Below are 17,573 nucleotides of genomic sequence, written 5' to 3'. Positions count from 1 at the left end.
TTGATCAAACTACATTTAGTCTTGTATTCTACAAACTACAAATTAGTCTTGTATTCTAATACACTTTTTTAAAAAAATATGAAAAATGTCAATTTTTGTTTGTACTTCATCCAACTGGCATTTGGTGACAATGTTCATGATCACTGGGGACAGGACAAGCCCAGCGAGTTAGAATGGTGTTCAAAGCCCAGGCCCTTTTCTGTCACAGTAACAATGAAACATATTCCAGCCTCACTCTGGAAACCATGGCAGAAATTCTACCCATAGAATTCTACCCACATTCTGATCAATGGGAGTCATACAAGCCAGCATTTGACCCAAAAAATTGTGTTGTAAGATGCCATTTTCTTTTCTTTGTGGGCCAAATCTTGCTCTTAGATATTTGTCTGATTGCCATTGATTTCAATGGGTGGATATGTGCAAGAGTTAGGGGCAGAATTTGGCCCTAGATAAGATTATGAAGGAAAATGGTGTAAATATGGAGTAATTCCACCGAAGTCAATTGAGTTACTTTGGAGTTACACTGGTGCAAGTGAGACTAGCGTCTGGTCCTTTGTATCTAATATTGTTTTTGTTGGTTGGGTGTTCATGTAATATATCCTCTGCAGCACTTCCTTCAGTTTTGATAGGCAGTGCCGAATCTGAGCTGGCAGTGGCTTTAATGTGGGAATATGCTGTAGTTTCAAGGATGAGAATTTTTGGAGTATTCTTCTGCTTTAGTAATTGCTTCTAATAGTACAACTTATTGGTGACCTTTAACATGCCTAATACTCAGTTCTTTTCCTGTACTTAGTGTAGTGCAAGATACAAGGTGACATTTTCTACTCTCAGTTATGTTTGTGTAAATCCAGTGGAATCAACAGATGGACAGTAGCGACTGAGGAGAGAATCTGGCCCAGTTTAAAAGGGAAGCTAAGGCAGTCTAAGCTAATACAATGTGCCAATGTTTAACATGTCACCAATTTAGACTCCCTTGTACTCATTTGGTATAAGTCTAGGAGAGACTAACACACTTAATAATGTGTAACTTACATATCACCTCTGCTTTTGACCCATGATCTTGAAATTGGCATAATCCTTAAAATGGAGCCACTCTCCCCTTATGGGAGTATTGCTATAGCCAGTGCCAGAGGACACTGGATGTCAAGGTTGTATCAACTGCAGCATAATTCCACAATCAGATAAGCTTAAAAAGTGTGGTTCTCCTTTCCCACCTGTCGGTCTTCTGTCTGACTGCAATGGGGTTATTCCGGTCTTTCAGCAGTGCAGGTAGGATCAGAATCAGGATGATGTATTTTATCCTTTTAGACATTTTACTTTGGGTTATTTTTCTTGCAGAAAGTTCTCTCTGGCAATTTATTCCAAGAGCAGCATTCCCTAGAGTTTGTGGCATAAATGTGAGTCCTCTTATCACTTTTACATGAGGACTGCACATCAGTTATCAAACATTTGGATCACAGATAGAAATTCCAGATCTGAAAACTGATAAAAGATTACCTGGTAGGAATGAGCGTGAATCCACTTATCTCCTCCTATCTACAGGGTTACTCCAAAAGGAAAAAACAATTCCAGTACATCAGCTCCGAGGCAATGAATATTACTAAAGACCTTGAATGGGAGAAGCATTTGTCAAGTTTGTATATAATAAACAATAGCAAAAAAAAAAAAGTATGGAGATCAATTTCTTTTAAGTGACTGACTTGATAAGCCAAAGCTGTGACATTTTTCAGTGACTACTGTGAGAATATCCAGCCTTCACCCTGAAAATACTAATGTAAAAAGTACTGGTATTAACTGAGAGGTTGTCTGATGGGACTGATCACATGCAATTAAATGTAACGCTATCTCAACACACACTGTGTTAGATTCCACTTGCATCGCACCAATGGAAGCATGACACTTTAAGGCCTAAACCTATATGGTTTAAATCTTTCTTGTGTAACTATCTTTTCAGTTTGCCTGATTACTTACCAAGGTCTTTTCTCTCTCTCTCTCTCTTTCCTTAGACCCCTTTCAGCCTTGTCCTCTCTGTTCTGGTTTGAATGTTGCTGTGTGTTTGGTTCACCCACTCCCAATGTGCTCGGATAACCTGAAAGAGAGAGGATTTTTTTTCATCCCGGGGAGGAGACAGAAGAGAAAAAAAAGATTAAGATGTAAGCTGGCTAGATAAGCCTGGAACTGAGTTTATTACTATTGCTGAATGAGGGTACAGGGATATAAAAGCAGACCTGCTTTATTGGCGCTGGAGCAAGGTTGGTGGGGGCCCTATGCTGATTGTATGCCACTCCAAGAAGGGATGTTTCATTAATTACACATTAACTATGTGCACTGAGTAGGAGGTAGAGGATGAAAAATGCAGATGTTTCTGCTGCCCAACAGAATGAAAACCACTCTTGATCCTGTCAAAAGAACATTTTGAATCAAAGGGGCTTCATGGGAGTGAAAGAATGAGTTTTGTGGCGGAGTGCAATGGTTCGGCCTTTTAATCATTAAACCCTTTTATAGTGGTAAAATGAACATCCATTGTCATGGCCACTCCAATGGGGCCATCAGACCTGGTGAAAAGGGAATAGTTTACGAAGGGCACTAAAGCAGGACACAACCAGCCCAACTGCTGGAATTCTAACGATAACAACAGCAGTGAATGACAAAGAATGAAAAGGCAGCCCAGGTTAGTTTGCTCAAATTACTTTCCTCCCCAAGCCTCTCATACAAGCTGAACATGCACCAGCTATAATGAGCATTAGTACTTTACAGGCTGGCAGTTCCCCTCCTTTATTTTGTCAGAGTTTTACTGTCTTGGTTTAATTTTTACTGTTCTTTAAGTGACGGTTCCTTAGGAAAACTGATTGAAATGTTGTTTTAATCACTTTCTACAGTGGTAGTAAAGCCATTAGCATTGTGAGAAGGAGTGATCCATTTCCCTCCCGTCTATGCAGAGGCAGGCATACTGCAAGACTGATTTTCAAATGAAACGTTTCCAAGCCACTGTGAGAAAGCAACCCCAATTTCAATCTGGCCGCCAGCTACCCTGGAGTTTCAGCTATTCTCTTTTCCTTGCTTTCTTCTCCCTCCCTTTATTTGATCTATCAAACTATTTGTGAAAAAGTTGGATGAACCTGTACACTCCCTGGTTCCTTTTTGAGGTAGAAATAATTCAGTTAAAATATCTCTGATCTCAGACCTGGAAATACTGGAAATCTTGACAGATTTCTCTCTAATTTCCAGCCCAAAGAGATTACTAATTCAGATAAGCTTTGGAGAAGTGCCAGAACCAAACCTTCAAACTTCTCAGTTCTGCTTGAACAGAGCAGTAAGTCCATTTGTGGAGGATTTTGAAATTTGGTTTTGTTCGGATTCAAAACACTCCCTCCCTCCCCCCAATTTTGAAATTATCTGTCAAAAGGAATGGAGCTCTGGCTGTGGACAGGCTGCCCTGGACCCTGGGAGCCCAGGCTACTGCTGAACTGCAAGCCAGGGCTTCCAAGATCATGGCTCCTGTTCTGGCCTGCAGGTGGATTGCCAAGGAGCCAGGGGAAAATTTGGCAGGAAATCAGGCAGGTAGGTTTTGAAAGTTGTCTGGTGGGCAGGACTCCATCAGCCCCCTGCTCAAGCTCCAGTGGAATGAAAGCTGTCTCCACGAAATGTTTTCAACGGGAAAATTTTCAATTAAAAATGTTTTGTTGAGATTTTTCTGACCAGCTCTATTTTTGAGACTAATACATCAATAATTAATACTGATCTGCCATAATGATGAAATTAATATAACTTTTATGAAGTTTGGAATATCAAGAGCTGTCCCAAAAGGAGGCAAGTGTGGACTAGTGAATAGAACAGTGGACTGTTACACAGATAAGACCTGGGTTATATTTCCAGCTCAGCCTGTCTGATGACCTTGGGCAAGTCACTTCCCCCCTCTGTACCTCAGTTTCCTCATCTGTAAAATGGGAATAATGATACTGACCTCCTTTGAAAAGCACTTTCAGATCTAGTGATAAAAGAAGCTGGGTGGTCTTATATAAAATAAAAGATATTTCCATCTAAATACACAATAGACTGTAAAGATACTCCATTTGAGTTTCTGATGACAATCTCTGTGAGCTCCCATCTCATGGTTGCTGATGTCATTAGATTTCCTCAATGGAATTAGTCTTATATCACATGGTGGCCTTATCTTCTTATCTTAATACGTATTTAGGGACAAAACTTCCCCCAAAAGGTCTCTCAAATTGCATCTGCCATTTTTTGTGCCTGAAGCTATTTGAGTTGTGAAAAAATTAGATGTCAGCACTGAGTTATTGGAACCCAAAAGTGACAGGCACAAAGTTATGGGAGCAACTTTGAAAGCCAGGTTGAGTCCATTTAAAATTGGCCATTTGGAGATATGATTATTTTGATGTTTGGTGTTTCCTAGTGTGTGGGCTAGATTGAGACATTTAGCCACTAGCCCACATTGGGGAGGTATGTGTGTGAGAATATGTGTATGGTTTCTTTAAACATGTAGCAGGAAGCAACGCTGGATGTGCAGGGAAAGGTTTTAGGCAGAGGTGCAGTAGTGAAACAGAGACCCAAAGCAACTAAACAATATTGTTTTAGTCTTCTAATAAAATTCCTTGCTCAGTATTAGAGGAAATAAATGTTTTCTGTGATTCTCTGCCATTGGCACATGGTTTTGGAAGCTAATTGATGAACTAGCATAAATAGGAAGGAAAAAATGCCAAAAATTCCATCTCCTGCATCTCTCCTCCAGATTAATTTCAATGTAATAAGCCCATGAGATAGGCTGAATGGACAGAGCACTTCACTAGATTCTGAACTTCAAAGAAACTTAACACAGAATCAAGAAGTATAGGTCATCCCATTGATTTATTGAATGGCAAATGAAGTAGAATATATTTATAAATCACATGTTTTAAGCAAGGAAGGAGATAAAAAAAAATGACATCATTTTTATATAGTTTGAGTCCAACCAGGAATGTAATAAATGCTCATACATGCTTTTAACAAAGAGGGCAGAGGTCTGGAGAAAGCCTGGGAGCCTTTATAATGTCCATATGAGAAAAAGAGCATTGTGACTTCAGTGTCAAGTAAAGACAACACCACAGCTATCATCTAGTGCGGTAGTTTTCAACCAGTGGTTTGTGTGCGCCTGGGGGTCTGGTCAGCAGGTGAAGCTTCCCCTGTGGGAGGCTAGCTCCCTGTCCCACCTCTTCTGCCCACAGCCCTGCCCACACTCCATCCCCGCTTTGCCCCCTCTTGGCACCCTCCTTTGCTTGGCCACCCCAGCCACCACTCACTGCGTTCCTTCTCTTCCCCTCCATCCCCCGTGAGGCCCCCACTGCCCACTGCTCACCGCATCCCTCCTCTCCTCCACACACCCCTTTCCCCCACCGCCCGCAGGGATGTAGCAAGTGGCAGGCGGGGTTGGGGGGGGGCTTATGGGGGAAAGAGGGGTAGAGGAGAGGAGGGATGTGGGGCAATAGGGGCATTGTGGGGGAGGGAGGTGGAAAAGAGGAGGGACTGCGGCGAGTGGTGAGCAGGGGGCCTTGTGGGGAAGGGGTGGAGTAGAGGAGGGATGCAGGGCGGGGAGGCCTCGCGGGGAGGGGGTGGAGGAGAGGAGGGATGCAGCGGGTGGAGGTCTGGCGGGGGGAGTGGAGGAGAGAAGGGACACAGGGCAGTGGGGGCCTCACGGGGAGGGGGTGGAGGAGAGGAGGGACGCGGCAGGCGGGAGCCTCCTGGGGAAGGGGTGGAGGAGAGGAGGGATGCAAGGCTATGGGGGCCTCGTTTGGGAGGAGGATGGAGGAGAGGAGGGATGCAGCCAGCAGCAGGGACCTCTGGTGAGAGGGCATGGAGTGGAGGAAAGCAGGGACTCAGACAGGCAGAAGCAGGCGGTGGGGCCTTGGGGAAGGGGTGGAGCAGGGACGAGAAGAGGTGGAGCATAGGTGGGGCCACCACAGCCCAGGCGTCCGGCAGCATGTTGGAGGTGGCTGCACCAGGGGAGGCTTAGCTACCCTGGCTTATTATACTCACCGCCTATGCTAAGGGGTCCATGAAAGGTTGTCATTACCATAGAGCAGTAGTTGTCAACCTGGGTCTGTGATGAGGGTATGTGGGGTCCACAGGCTATGTCTAAGATTTCCAAAGGGATCCACACCTCAGTTAGAAATGTTTTATGAGTCTGCAAATGAAAAAAGGTTGAAAACCACTGATCTAGTGGTTGGGATTTTAAACAAGGGCGACTGGATGGATCACTTGATGGTTGCCTGCTCTGTTCATTCCATCTGGGGCACTTGGCACTGGCCACTGTTGGAAGACAGGATACTGGACTAGGTGGACCTTTGGTTTGACCCAGTATGGCCATTCTTATGTTCTTATGTATACTATGGCACAGATTTTTCAAAGTATTTAGTTGCCTAAAGATGCTGATAGGTGCCTCGTGTGATTTTTAAAGTACCTAGCCACCTAACTCCCTTTGAAATAAATGAATTCGGTGCTTGGGCACCTTTGAGAATCTCACCAGGTTCCTATCTGCACCCTAAAAACCTTTGCAAATCTGGCCCGTAACGACTGAGCTAACACTGGAACTTGCATTACAACTTGCATAGTAGCTTGAGCTTGTGACCATGCAAATCACTAAGCAAGAAAGGGAGGCAAGCATGGTGTAAGAAGTACCAAAGATAAGATTTTGGGAGCAGGTCTAGGAAACAAAGGAATCAAGGAGATAGGCCAAACGTGGGTGAGCGTGATCCCTATTTCCTGGGATCTGTGTCCCTAGCATTCGGGAAAGGTCTCGGACTGTTAAAGGCAAGATTTTCAATATTATTGTGAAATTTAAAATTGATTCAGGCAAAGGCAACTATGATTTGTAAAGAGACTCAAGAAGGTGAGCCCCAACCACAAGCTAGAGCAGCTCAGGATAATGCTCAATATCCCAAAGGCACAGATGTAAATTAATTTCTGTACTAGCTACAAAGGCAAAGAGTGCATATTTAACACCATTGTCATTAATGGACCCAGCTCAACTAGTCTGAGCCATAACCAGTGGGATATACTCAATGTGCAGAAGGAACTGGGATGGTGTTTCATGGGAAAAGGCTCCTTGCACTGTACCTCAGATTAATAAATAATAATAATAATAAATTATATTATACTATTATTTTAGTATACTATTATTGTTATTATAATATAATATTATTGTATAATATAATATTATTATATTATTATTATTTATTTATTATTATTACAGGATCATTTTTTTTCCTGTTCTGATTGCTGATCCAGAATCGGTGCTTCAAGAAGTGTACTGGATCTGAAAGTAGTTGTACTGATTTGTTTGAATATTTCTAGCTTTAGCAAATCATGAGGTGTTGGGCTATCATTCTGATTATTGTCTTCCTGTTTCAGTTTGTCCATTTCAGTTACAAGGTTTTAGCTGCTGATATTTCATAGACTATTTACGATGAAAACCACTGCTTTATGTAATTTCAGCAGTATAGATATGTATTATTAATTTCTTGCTTTAGAAGTTTTTGAGCTAGCACCTCACAGCTGCAGTGGAGGGAAAAGGCAAGGTAGTAATCAGAATGACATGAATTGGAGGATTGTCATCTTGTGACCTGCAAAGAGTAGAAAATGAATGCTTTTATACCATTGGTAAGCTAGTTTTTGTTCCTCTTATGGGTCATGACAAATTGGCCTTTATAAAAATACCAGGGCAGAATATAATACAAGCACGCAAACTAGTGCTTTCAATAGCTGTGACCAAATCTTAATGAGTTTAGAATTCATTTTGCCACAAAAAATACTTCCAAGAAAAAAGGTCCAAAAGTTTCTGACATTTATGGTGATAAGTAAACTGGGTGCTACTCACACGTGTATCTATTTTTTGTTTCTCATATTATATTTGGAGGATGTGTAGCATCATTACTGAGCCAACTGATCCTCTTCACTCAGAATAAGTAATACAAGTAACACTACACATGAAGCAGAGACACTGTTGTACCAAAAGCTTTGGGAGTCTAATCCTGGTCTAGTTGAAATTAGTGGGAGTTCTGTCATTGACTTCAATCAGAGCAAGACTGGATCCTTGCATTTTGCCTTTTATCTTATGGTAGCCCAATCAAAAGGTATGACAGCATTTATCAGGCAGCTCTCAGGTCTCATAGGAAATACTAGCATCTTCTGAGATGCTAATGCAGCTGGCATTCAGCAACATTTCTTCATTTGTTCAATTTTTCAGCTGTGTAAAAGAAAATTTAATGACCACCTGACCCCTCGCAACAACAGTCCCTAATGCACTGCAAGCACACTCACGCTGAATCCTGGGCACCATACTTTAAAATCATTCCACCAGATTGTGTCTGCTCTGGGTTCCAGGGAGGTGGGGTGGGGAAAATGCCAAAGGATCAGCACTGAGGCAAAGCTGCAGTCCCTGAAGAGTCCTGCACATGGGTAATCAGGATCACTGAATTCTATTCCTGATTCTGCCACAGATTTTATTGTGGCCTTCAGCAAGTCACTCAACCTCTCTGAGCCTCAGTTTACCAACCTGCAAAATAGATATAATATCTAGTCAATGGAGTACTGTGAGGCCGTCTGAAAGTTATTTAAGACCCTCTGATTAAAGGCAGTTGAGCCATGCAAAGCATTATGATTAATTATTCAAATGAGCTCATCTTAAACCAAATACCAGAAAGAACATCTGTTCTCTTACTGGTACATAGATATTGTTATATTTCTGAAGCCACTAGAGAAGGAGATAGACACGCGGACTCAGGGGGAACTGATGGACACACAGCTGCCTTACAAAAATGAGGCTTTCCATTGAGGACTTTGGAGGTGGTAGGGGTGAGGAAGAGCACAGAACCTCCAATAAATGAACAAGACATCACACATATAGAGATGCCTCAAATATTTCAGCTGTCAAAAGCTTTTCAAGTAGACTGAGACATGCTATGAAGTGGTTTAAAACCATTGATTTTCCATGCTGTGGTTTGGTTGATGGATCTCATTCCCAGACATGATCTTGCCCAGGTTCTCAACAGAAAGCACCTTGCTAAAATTTGCCGGACACTCATTTATTGATGTACATCACACAGAAAGACCTTATTCAGGCAGTGGAATCAACTCTCCTGCAAGATTGTCCAGCTGACAACATTAGTTCTCTTAACAGGGGCCCCGCTAGCTATTGGCAAATTAGGGAGCTGCCTAGGGCGGCCGATAATCTAGACCAGTAGATTTCTGGGAAAAGCAATTTTTTTGAATGCTTAACCAAGGAAATGGCTTGTCTACATGGCACTGCAGAGGGATCTGTGGGGGTGTGAACTGAAGAGCTCTCGGATGTGTAGCTCCATGTAGGCCCTGCTAGCACAAACTAAAAGATACCTAGCTGGCACTGATGTAATCCTGTTTCAAACAACACTATGTTTATGCTCACTAGGTACCTACACAGCGCAACTTGAGTTCTATACACAAGAGTGCTCTGCAATTCACACGCCGCATAGACCAATCTGCAGTGCTGTGTAGACAAGCAGAGCCCATATGGCTGAAAAGAGAAAGTGTTTGGTGCAGAATCTCTCTCAAGTTAAAGCTACTGAATTTCTAGGGGCATGTCTACACTGCAATAAACCTGAGGGTATGTCAAATTTCAATGTCTAGGGCTGTACTGCAATAGAAAACTCATGGCAGAGTCTCAGAGCCCAGGTCAATTGACTTGGGCTCACAGGGCTGGAGGCTAAAAATATCAATATAGATGTTTGGGATCAGGCTGGAACTCAGGCTCTGAAACCCCATGGGGAGGGGATGGGGGGAGGATCTCAGAGCTCAGGCTCCAGCCCAAACCCTGAACATCTACACTGCTATTTTTAACACCGCAGTCTGAGCCCTGCAAGCCTGAGTCAGTTGACCTGTTGACTGGGTGCTGAGACTTGGTGCTGTGGGTCTTTTATTGCAATGTAGACATACCCCAAAAGGGCAGCAGGGGCAGCACCCTGAAATATTGCAGAGGGTGGCAGATTGTCTTGAGTGATCACTGTCTGTTAGTGGCCACTATACTCAGAATTGCAGGCATCAGATTGGGGGGGGGGAGGAAACGGTGGTGCTACTCTTCCAAGCTCTGCCCACAAAATAAGCTCCACCCATGTGAGTTATCAACATGAGACGAAGCTAATAGTAGATTGTGCCAATGTTGAAAGTATGACTGTGCAGGTCTCTGAGCAGCACTGGGCTCCTTAAGCCTGGCATCCTCTTGGTTGGTCTTGACTATTCCCTTAGATTATTGGCTCTTTCTTGACTGTGGGTAAGGTGACCAGACAGCAAGTGTGAAAGATCGGGATAGGGGTTGGGGTAATAGGTGCCTATGTAAGACAAAGCCCCAAATATCAGGACTGCCCCTATAAAATGAGGACATCTGGTCACCCTAACTGGGGGGGTGGGGTGGGGAAGACATGTACTCATGGCACCAAAATGAGACATCATTCATAGTAAATTGTGCAGATCGGTGATCCTTCCTGTCCTTTCTTGTATGAAGAACAAAATAGTTAGCAATGTTGTTGACATTTAAATCATCATTCTTGAGTATCTGAGTTGAATGGTGCAGTTCACACCTCTGACAGCTGTTGTGGCAGACTGCAGGCTCAGAGAAACATCTCTGCGTCAGTTGTTTCACATTTTTGAGATTTTCTTCTCAACCATAGCAGCTAGAGACTTACATGTTTTAATGAAATTTGAGATTCTGATGAACAATTTAGCACCATGAGAGAAGATCCAGTACTCAGTACCATCATGAACTGGCCCAATCCTGGTGTAATTTAGTTTATAGTGGCAGTAGGATGATCCACAGTACAGAGTACATTTTAATCACTTGGGGAAATCCTCTTTCCTTCTTTCCTCTCTTAATATGTATTAAACTGCATTCACAGCTCCCTGTTCCAGTTATCCCTTAATTCAAACCCTGACTATCCAGTCCCTTCTTTCTTGTTCCTGACAAGGAATTTGATGGGATCACTTCAGCCCTGTTTCAGATGTTCCCTGTTACAATAAAGAGTCTGTCCGCTGTCATTATCTAAGCAAATAAATTTCACCCTGACTTATTTTCCCTCTGGCTTCCATTTGGTCTCCTCATTAGAGATAAACAAAATGCCTGAATCTGTGAGGTGCTAATCATCTCCAGTTAGATGTTGACAATCCTCAACTTTCATTGATCTAAACAAGAACCGAGGGCTCTTGCAGGAAGAGGCCACATTGACTATCCATCCATAAATGTGGAATATCCATATTGTACATTGCAATCGACATACTACACTATGCATATTGTGTATGTATTAAACTAAAGAATTCAATACATCTAAGTGAGGATAAGAAAATTGGAAGAATTGGCTAAACTCAGATTTCTGTGCTGGATTCCAAGGCCAACGTTTTCAAAAGCAGCTAGTGACTTTTTGGTGCCTTCATTTTCAGGTGCTCTAAAAGGGCCTGATTTTCCAGAAAGTGCTGCGCTTTGAAATTCAGGTGCCTCCAGTTAATCACCCCCAAAACTGAGGCACTTCAAATCATTGGTCACTTTAAAAAGTGTAGGCCAACATCTTTATACGGGAGGTGACAACTGAGGGTGTTGTGAAAGTCATTTCTTTGTAAAGAAGCAGTTTACAATTCCAGCGCGACATTTTAAGTGAGACTATGTCACATAAAGTTCCTCTGGGCTCCGTAACAGCAGCACACAAAACAGTCACTTCTCTTGCTGCACTTTATTCTGTTGTCATGTTAAAAGCAATGAATTTATTTCCCCCTCTCCGTCCCCCTCCACTGCTGCAGTCCTGCAGTAAATCAAAAAAGTAAACTCTCACTCTCATTGTGCAGGGCTTACTTCCAGGCCTCTACAGTTTCCACAGTAACTAATTAGAAATTTGCATCTCCAAGAAAGAATTATTTAATACTGATGTAAGCCCTTTTATTCTTCGGAGCTTGGCCTTTTGCTACTCAACTTCTGGTAGATGTTGGGCCTTAAGGTCATACTGTACAAACTCTGAATGTAGGTGGCCATGGTCTCTCTTCTTTATTTCGAATGATTCATATCCTGTGAAGAAAATGTCTTGCCAGGTTTTTGTTCAATGGTCTAGATTTGAAAGGCCGCACCCAATTCATTTAGTCACCATTTGTTTTAAACTGTAACATCTTCTCCATTCCTCATTAGCTAACTCTTGTGTAATTGAGTCATGCATTTTTAGTTGTGTTATACCAGCGGAGCTAGGTCACATTAATGCACCTTCCCCATTAGTTCCCTTGCTTTCTAAATCTAAGCGGGGCTTTTATTTTATGTGGCAGAAAAGAAAGGCTTGATACTGGAAGTGCGTTGGCATTTACTTTGTGGTCATGTCACAGGTACTGTATGTCTGACATACTGTCCAGGCCTAAATAATGAGAGAAGAAGGGAGTAGAGGCTGCAAATGAAACAAAAGATTTCTTTCACATCCATGTTGACAACTGGAAATAAAGGAGCCAGCCCCACAAGCCTCCATTGCACAGAACGCTTGTTGAAGGTAATAGGAGCTCTGTAGATGGGTGCTTAATCCAAAGCACACTGAAGTAAATGGAAAGTCTCCCATTTATTTAAATGGGCTTTGGATCAAGCCCATCGTGAGCTTGCAGGAGTTTCTTCAGTGTCAGTATCTTTTCAGCCATGGGGCATTCCTAGAAAGGATCTGTAAAGGAAGAGAAATAGATGCTATCAGGATTTCTTTCTGCTGCTACATGAACCATGCTCACCCTGACTCTCCTCTCACTTATACTAGTTTTCTACCACTTGACTTCAGTGGGGCCACCTCCATTGGTGGCAGTGAAAGAGGAATCTGGCCCATTGTATCTTCTTCCTTACACATTGCTCTTGAAAAAGACATCATGGTTGTAATGTAAAGAGTTTTGGGTGTAGAGTTATGATAAACCTTTTGTTTCAGTCGCTTAAAGGGTGTTTGATAAATATCTACCCTTATGAGGATAAACTAGATGGAACTTCTTGAGCACCCTTGTACAATAATATTTCATGTACCAGAAACAGTTCACATTAGTAGAGAGTTTTCTGGATCCTTTTCAAAATGACCATAAGATTCTATTCTTCTTCCTCTTTAGAGATCTTTCACACACCATCTGAATTTTATAATAAATTCCTCCTTTGTGCCCCATGGCAGGTAACAATGATGCTTTTGCTTTGATTGACCCTAGCACTTGAAGTTGCTTGGCATCATTCGAGTCCATCTCTTCCTATTTAAAAACAAACAAAAACCTTTAAACTCTTACCCCAAAGATGTTTTTTATTATGATTGAACAAGTTGGACTGATATTTGCTATCTTCCCCATACACACCATTTTCAATGGATGCTTCAATTTTTAATATTATTAATTTAAGGCCTTAATTACATGATCTCATCCTGGTTCCCAGCATGAGTAAGGGTGACAAAATCTGGATGTTAATGTTTTAAGGGTTTGGTGGCTTACATTTTATAGTATTCTAGTTGTAGTTTGTCATGTTTCTATGACATCCCAGATGCTTGGCATGAGGACAACTTAAAAATGCTGTTTCAGATACAGATACAGTTTAGGACATGACTCTCTCTTCCACCTCTTGGCTACCCCGGATGCAAAATAGGGTTGCCAACTTTGGTTGGACATATTCCTGGAGGTTTCATCAGATGACATAATCTTTAATTAAAGATGAATCTTTAATTCCTGAAGACTCCACTACAGTCCTGGAGCAGGGGTCTCAAACGCCGGCCTGCGAGGTTATTTTCTATGGCCTGCGAGCTCCTCACGGGCCCCCCGCCCTCCCCCAGCGTTTACCTAGAGCGGCTCTGGCTCAACACGCACTGGGGGCAGGGAAGACTGCCTGCCCTGCCCCCACACCAATCGAGGAAGCGGACAGAACCTGGGAGAGGAGAGGCACAGGGGTGTGTGTTGATATTGCTTCAGGCACCGCCCCCAGCAGCTTTCCCAGCCAATGGGAGATGTTGGGGGCAGTGCCTGAAGCAACAGCAACACACACCCCTGCACCTCTTCTCCCCCACCTTCCAGCCACTTCCTGGAGTGGCGCGGGGGCAGGGTGGGCAGGCAGGGAGCCTGCCCTGCCCTGGTGTGCGCTGGGCCAGAACCTGCCCCCCAAACTCCTCCTGCAGTTGAACCCCCTGCCCTGAGCCCCTTGCCGCACCCTGCACTCCAACCCCCTGCTACACCCCACCTGCACCCCAACCCACTGCCCTGAGCCCCCTGCCGCACCCTGACCCCCTGCCATACCTGCACCCTGACCCCCTTCCCTGAGCCCCCTGCCACACCCCACACCCCTCCTGCACCCCAACCCCCTTCCCTGAGCTGCCTGCCACACCCTGTATCCAACCCCCTGCCCTGACCCCCTGCTGCACCTCTCACCCTTCCTGTACCCCATGCCAACCCACTGCCCTGAGCCCCCTGCTGCACCCCGATCCCCTGCCCTGACCCCCTGCCACACCCCTCACCCCAACTCCCTACCCTGAGCCCCTGCCACACCCCACACCCCTTCTGCACCCCCTGGGGGCAGGTAAGGGGCATAGTTGGGGTGAGGATTTTGGGAAAGGAGTTGGAATGGGGGTAGGGGCGGGGCCAAAGGCAGCAGGGGGAGGTATCAGTAATGCGGCCCTCTGGCCAAAGTACTAGTCCTCATGTGGCCCTCGTGGTCATTTGAGTTTGAGACCCCTGTCCTGGAGGGTTGGTAATTCTAATGGAAAACAAGCATGCAAGCAAGCAGAGTGTCCGTCTACAGCAGCCTCATGGAAACAGAGTAGTGGATTGTAAGGAACTCTGACACCACACATCTGCCACTTCACTACCCTCTAATCCCCACAATAAACACATGTGTGACAAAAGGAAGTGAGCCACAAAACAGACAGTGTACCATGTACTTTACTGCCCACCATACTGCCAACAAGCCACACATGGAGGGGAGAACTGGAACTGGTTTTTAACTGTAAAAGCCAGTGCCATCTCAGCAGATTAACTCAGAATTAAGTGTGGAGGTAGTTTTATGGGTTAAGTGGGAGCTCTGAGGAATGGGTAGGCTGGTACTAAAAGCCATGCCATTTTGAACTACTGTTGAGTAAAATATTACACTCCTGACTACCCAGCTCATTTCTTGTTCAGAAGCAAAAGAATCAGATTCATTAAAGCTGTGCTAAATGTGACACTGAGAACTTAAATCACAACTTTATTATTTTAAAAAAAGAAAACGAGGGCAAGCCAGATGGAGAGTCTGACTTTTCAAAATGTTTGCATTATTTGTGTACAAAAATGTCTCACCCTTTTTATGGGAAAAGTAAATATATATATATATATATATTTCCTGCTGACTTGGCTAAGAAATTGCTCCATGTATTTTGCTGATTCTTTCAAAAACAAAACAAAACAAAACCAAAAATCACCTCTCGACTGAAGCAAGAGATTGAATACAAAAGGAGGCTTTTACAGAGAATTATTACAGCTGGACAAAGAATGGCAACAATTATTCATATTTTAATGAATCTTGAATTGCTTTTTGATTCTCCCATGTTCACATCCCTTGTTTGTTTGCTTGTCCAAGAATATTTGTTCACATGGCTGATTGTGCAAGTACACACCTATATATGTGAACGAGTGGCTATTTGCTGGCACAGGCAGGCAGGCACTACTTATACCAGAGACACCTTCCTTGTTTAATGAGTTTCAGTCTCCAGTCATGGAGCAGAAGGAATACCATATGTTTCAGATGATCACTCAGATACCTGAAATAACAAACAGCCAATAGTCAGAGACATAATCAAAATGAATAGTCCAGAAACAACCCGTCATCTGAGCTATATCTGCATACCACGTTACTCAAACAAGTATGAATACCTAAGGCCCTTCATTTTCATTTTTTATACTGTTTTTTACCAAAAAATTCCCAGGTTTTACAAAAGCTATTATTCAGTTTTTACCAATTTCCATGCAAATTTTGGACCACTCATGTACATGAGAATACTGATTATGTTTAGAAAATCCAATACATTACAGTAGGTAAAGGTATTTATGCTAATAATAAATTAGTCTAAGTGTAAATGTGAGGCTGGCTGTTAAAGTAAGGGAAAGTAGTGGAAGGTACACACACACACACACATTCATGCATGGGTATATGTGTACGTACTATTAAAACATAATTCTTGAAATAAACCACAGCATCAAACTGCTTTTATAATCAGTACTCTTACTTTTCTCAATTTGTTGTTTTTTTTCTGTCTTCTTGTCCCCAATATTAACTGTGGTATTTACCTAGAATTTTTTGCATTGGTTTTCATCTGTTTTTTTGCGGGCGGGGGTTCCATTAAATTTTACACAAAATACAAACCAAAATGAGCGGCCTTATGGATAACTAAAAGCTTTGTTAAAAAAAAATAAAGAAAGGTCAAGATTTGTAAAACCAACTACTCACTGTGGATGCCTCCATCCTGGGGTGATTTCTCAAACCAAAACTCCTGGAAGGTGTCCCAAGTTGGACACCCAAAACCATAGCTGCCCATAATCACTAGCCATTTTTTAAAATCTTTTCCAAAGCCTATGCATTGCAAGCAGAAAAAAGGCAAAATTAATCAGATACATTGTGCACTCAGAGTTGTTCACACAGTGCTAGTGAGGGAGTGGCACCAATGAAACTTAAGTCACAGGCACATAGTCTCCACTCCTGCACCTGCTACAGTAAAAGTGAGACCAAATGAATGCTGAGGCCAAGCACTCTGAGCAGATATGCCTTCTGATTACAGTGAGACAAGGTGGGTGAGGTAATAACTGTTATTGAACCAACTTTTCTGCTGGTGAAAGAGACAAGTTTTGGAGCTGCACACAGCAGCTGATTTCACTGTCAGTCATTTGGCTGTAATTACTTAATCACAGAGAGGTAGTAAATGGAAAACTCCCATTAATAGCAGCCTACCTCCACACATCCCTCCCTGGAGGCATCTCAATTCATGTCACCTCATTAACACCTACTTGTTGAGAGCTATTAGCTGGTCAGGTAGACTAGTTGGTGTCAAGGAGCCTGCTTCATATAGTACTGACTACTAATTAAGGTCATTAGGATGAAGCTAGACTGCCTAGCCACCTGCACACCAGAGCTAGATATGTGGCTTTGCAGGGAAATGGTAGAAATCAGCAAGAGATGCATAACTAAGGGCATCTAATTAGATTAGTAGGTTTCTGTGCTTTGGATTTTTCCATAATTCAGTCAATTAAACTACACTTTCATAGCGAGGCCTTACGTGCCATGTATCCCCAGGCACTGCACAAAATAATAAAATTAACAGCTTGTGTAATTATTATGGAGAGATGGTTACTTCTTCCTAGTTAAGACTGTGAGGCTTTCCATTGTAAGGCTGATTTAGACCTCCTCTCTCTAATAGTGTCAGGAATGCTTATTTCAAGTTTTGCATGTGTGAGCTGTGGCCAGAGAACCATTCTTTAAATCAAAATTTGAGATGATTCCAAATGCACCTGCAGGGAAATTTAAGGTGGTGTCTGCAAACCCCATAGCCTGGAACCTGGCTATC

At 43.0% G+C, this 17,573-nt stretch overlaps 2 long non-coding RNA genes across 6 annotated transcripts; one reads left to right on the top strand and one right to left on the bottom strand.

Moving 5' to 3' along the window:
* The first annotated feature begins 295 nt into the window (after window positions 1-295).
* On the top strand, window positions 296-1,668 carry LOC120400088. The gene is made up of 3 exons (XR_005595529.1): window positions 296-532; window positions 1,339-1,397; window positions 1,543-1,668. It is a non-coding gene; the product is annotated as an uncharacterized LOC120400088 (long non-coding RNA).
* Window positions 1,669-10,577: 8,909 nt separating this feature from the next.
* Window positions 10,578-17,048, bottom strand: LOC120401733. Of its 5 annotated transcripts, none has more exons than XR_005596685.1 (4): window positions 17,017-17,048; window positions 16,463-16,585; window positions 15,633-15,776; window positions 10,578-12,698 (listed from the first exon to the last, which is right to left on the bottom strand). It is a non-coding gene; the product is annotated as an uncharacterized LOC120401733 (long non-coding RNA). The 5 variants fall into 5 exon arrangements; XR_005596683.1 differs by lacking the exon at window positions 17,017-17,048 and adding an exon at window positions 13,043-13,254 and having other exon boundaries at window positions 16,463-16,794; XR_005596681.1 differs by lacking the exon at window positions 17,017-17,048 and having other exon boundaries at window positions 16,463-16,794.
* Between the last annotated feature and the right edge of the window lie 525 nt (window positions 17,049-17,573).

This window comes from Mauremys reevesii, linkage group 3, assembly GCF_016161935.1.
Source record: "Mauremys reevesii isolate NIE-2019 linkage group 3, ASM1616193v1, whole genome shotgun sequence".
NCBI classification, from domain to species: domain Eukaryota; kingdom Metazoa; phylum Chordata; order Testudines; family Geoemydidae; genus Mauremys; species Mauremys reevesii.
Note: the sequence above shows the minus strand (reverse complement) of the source record. Positions and strands in the feature narration are given on the sequence as shown.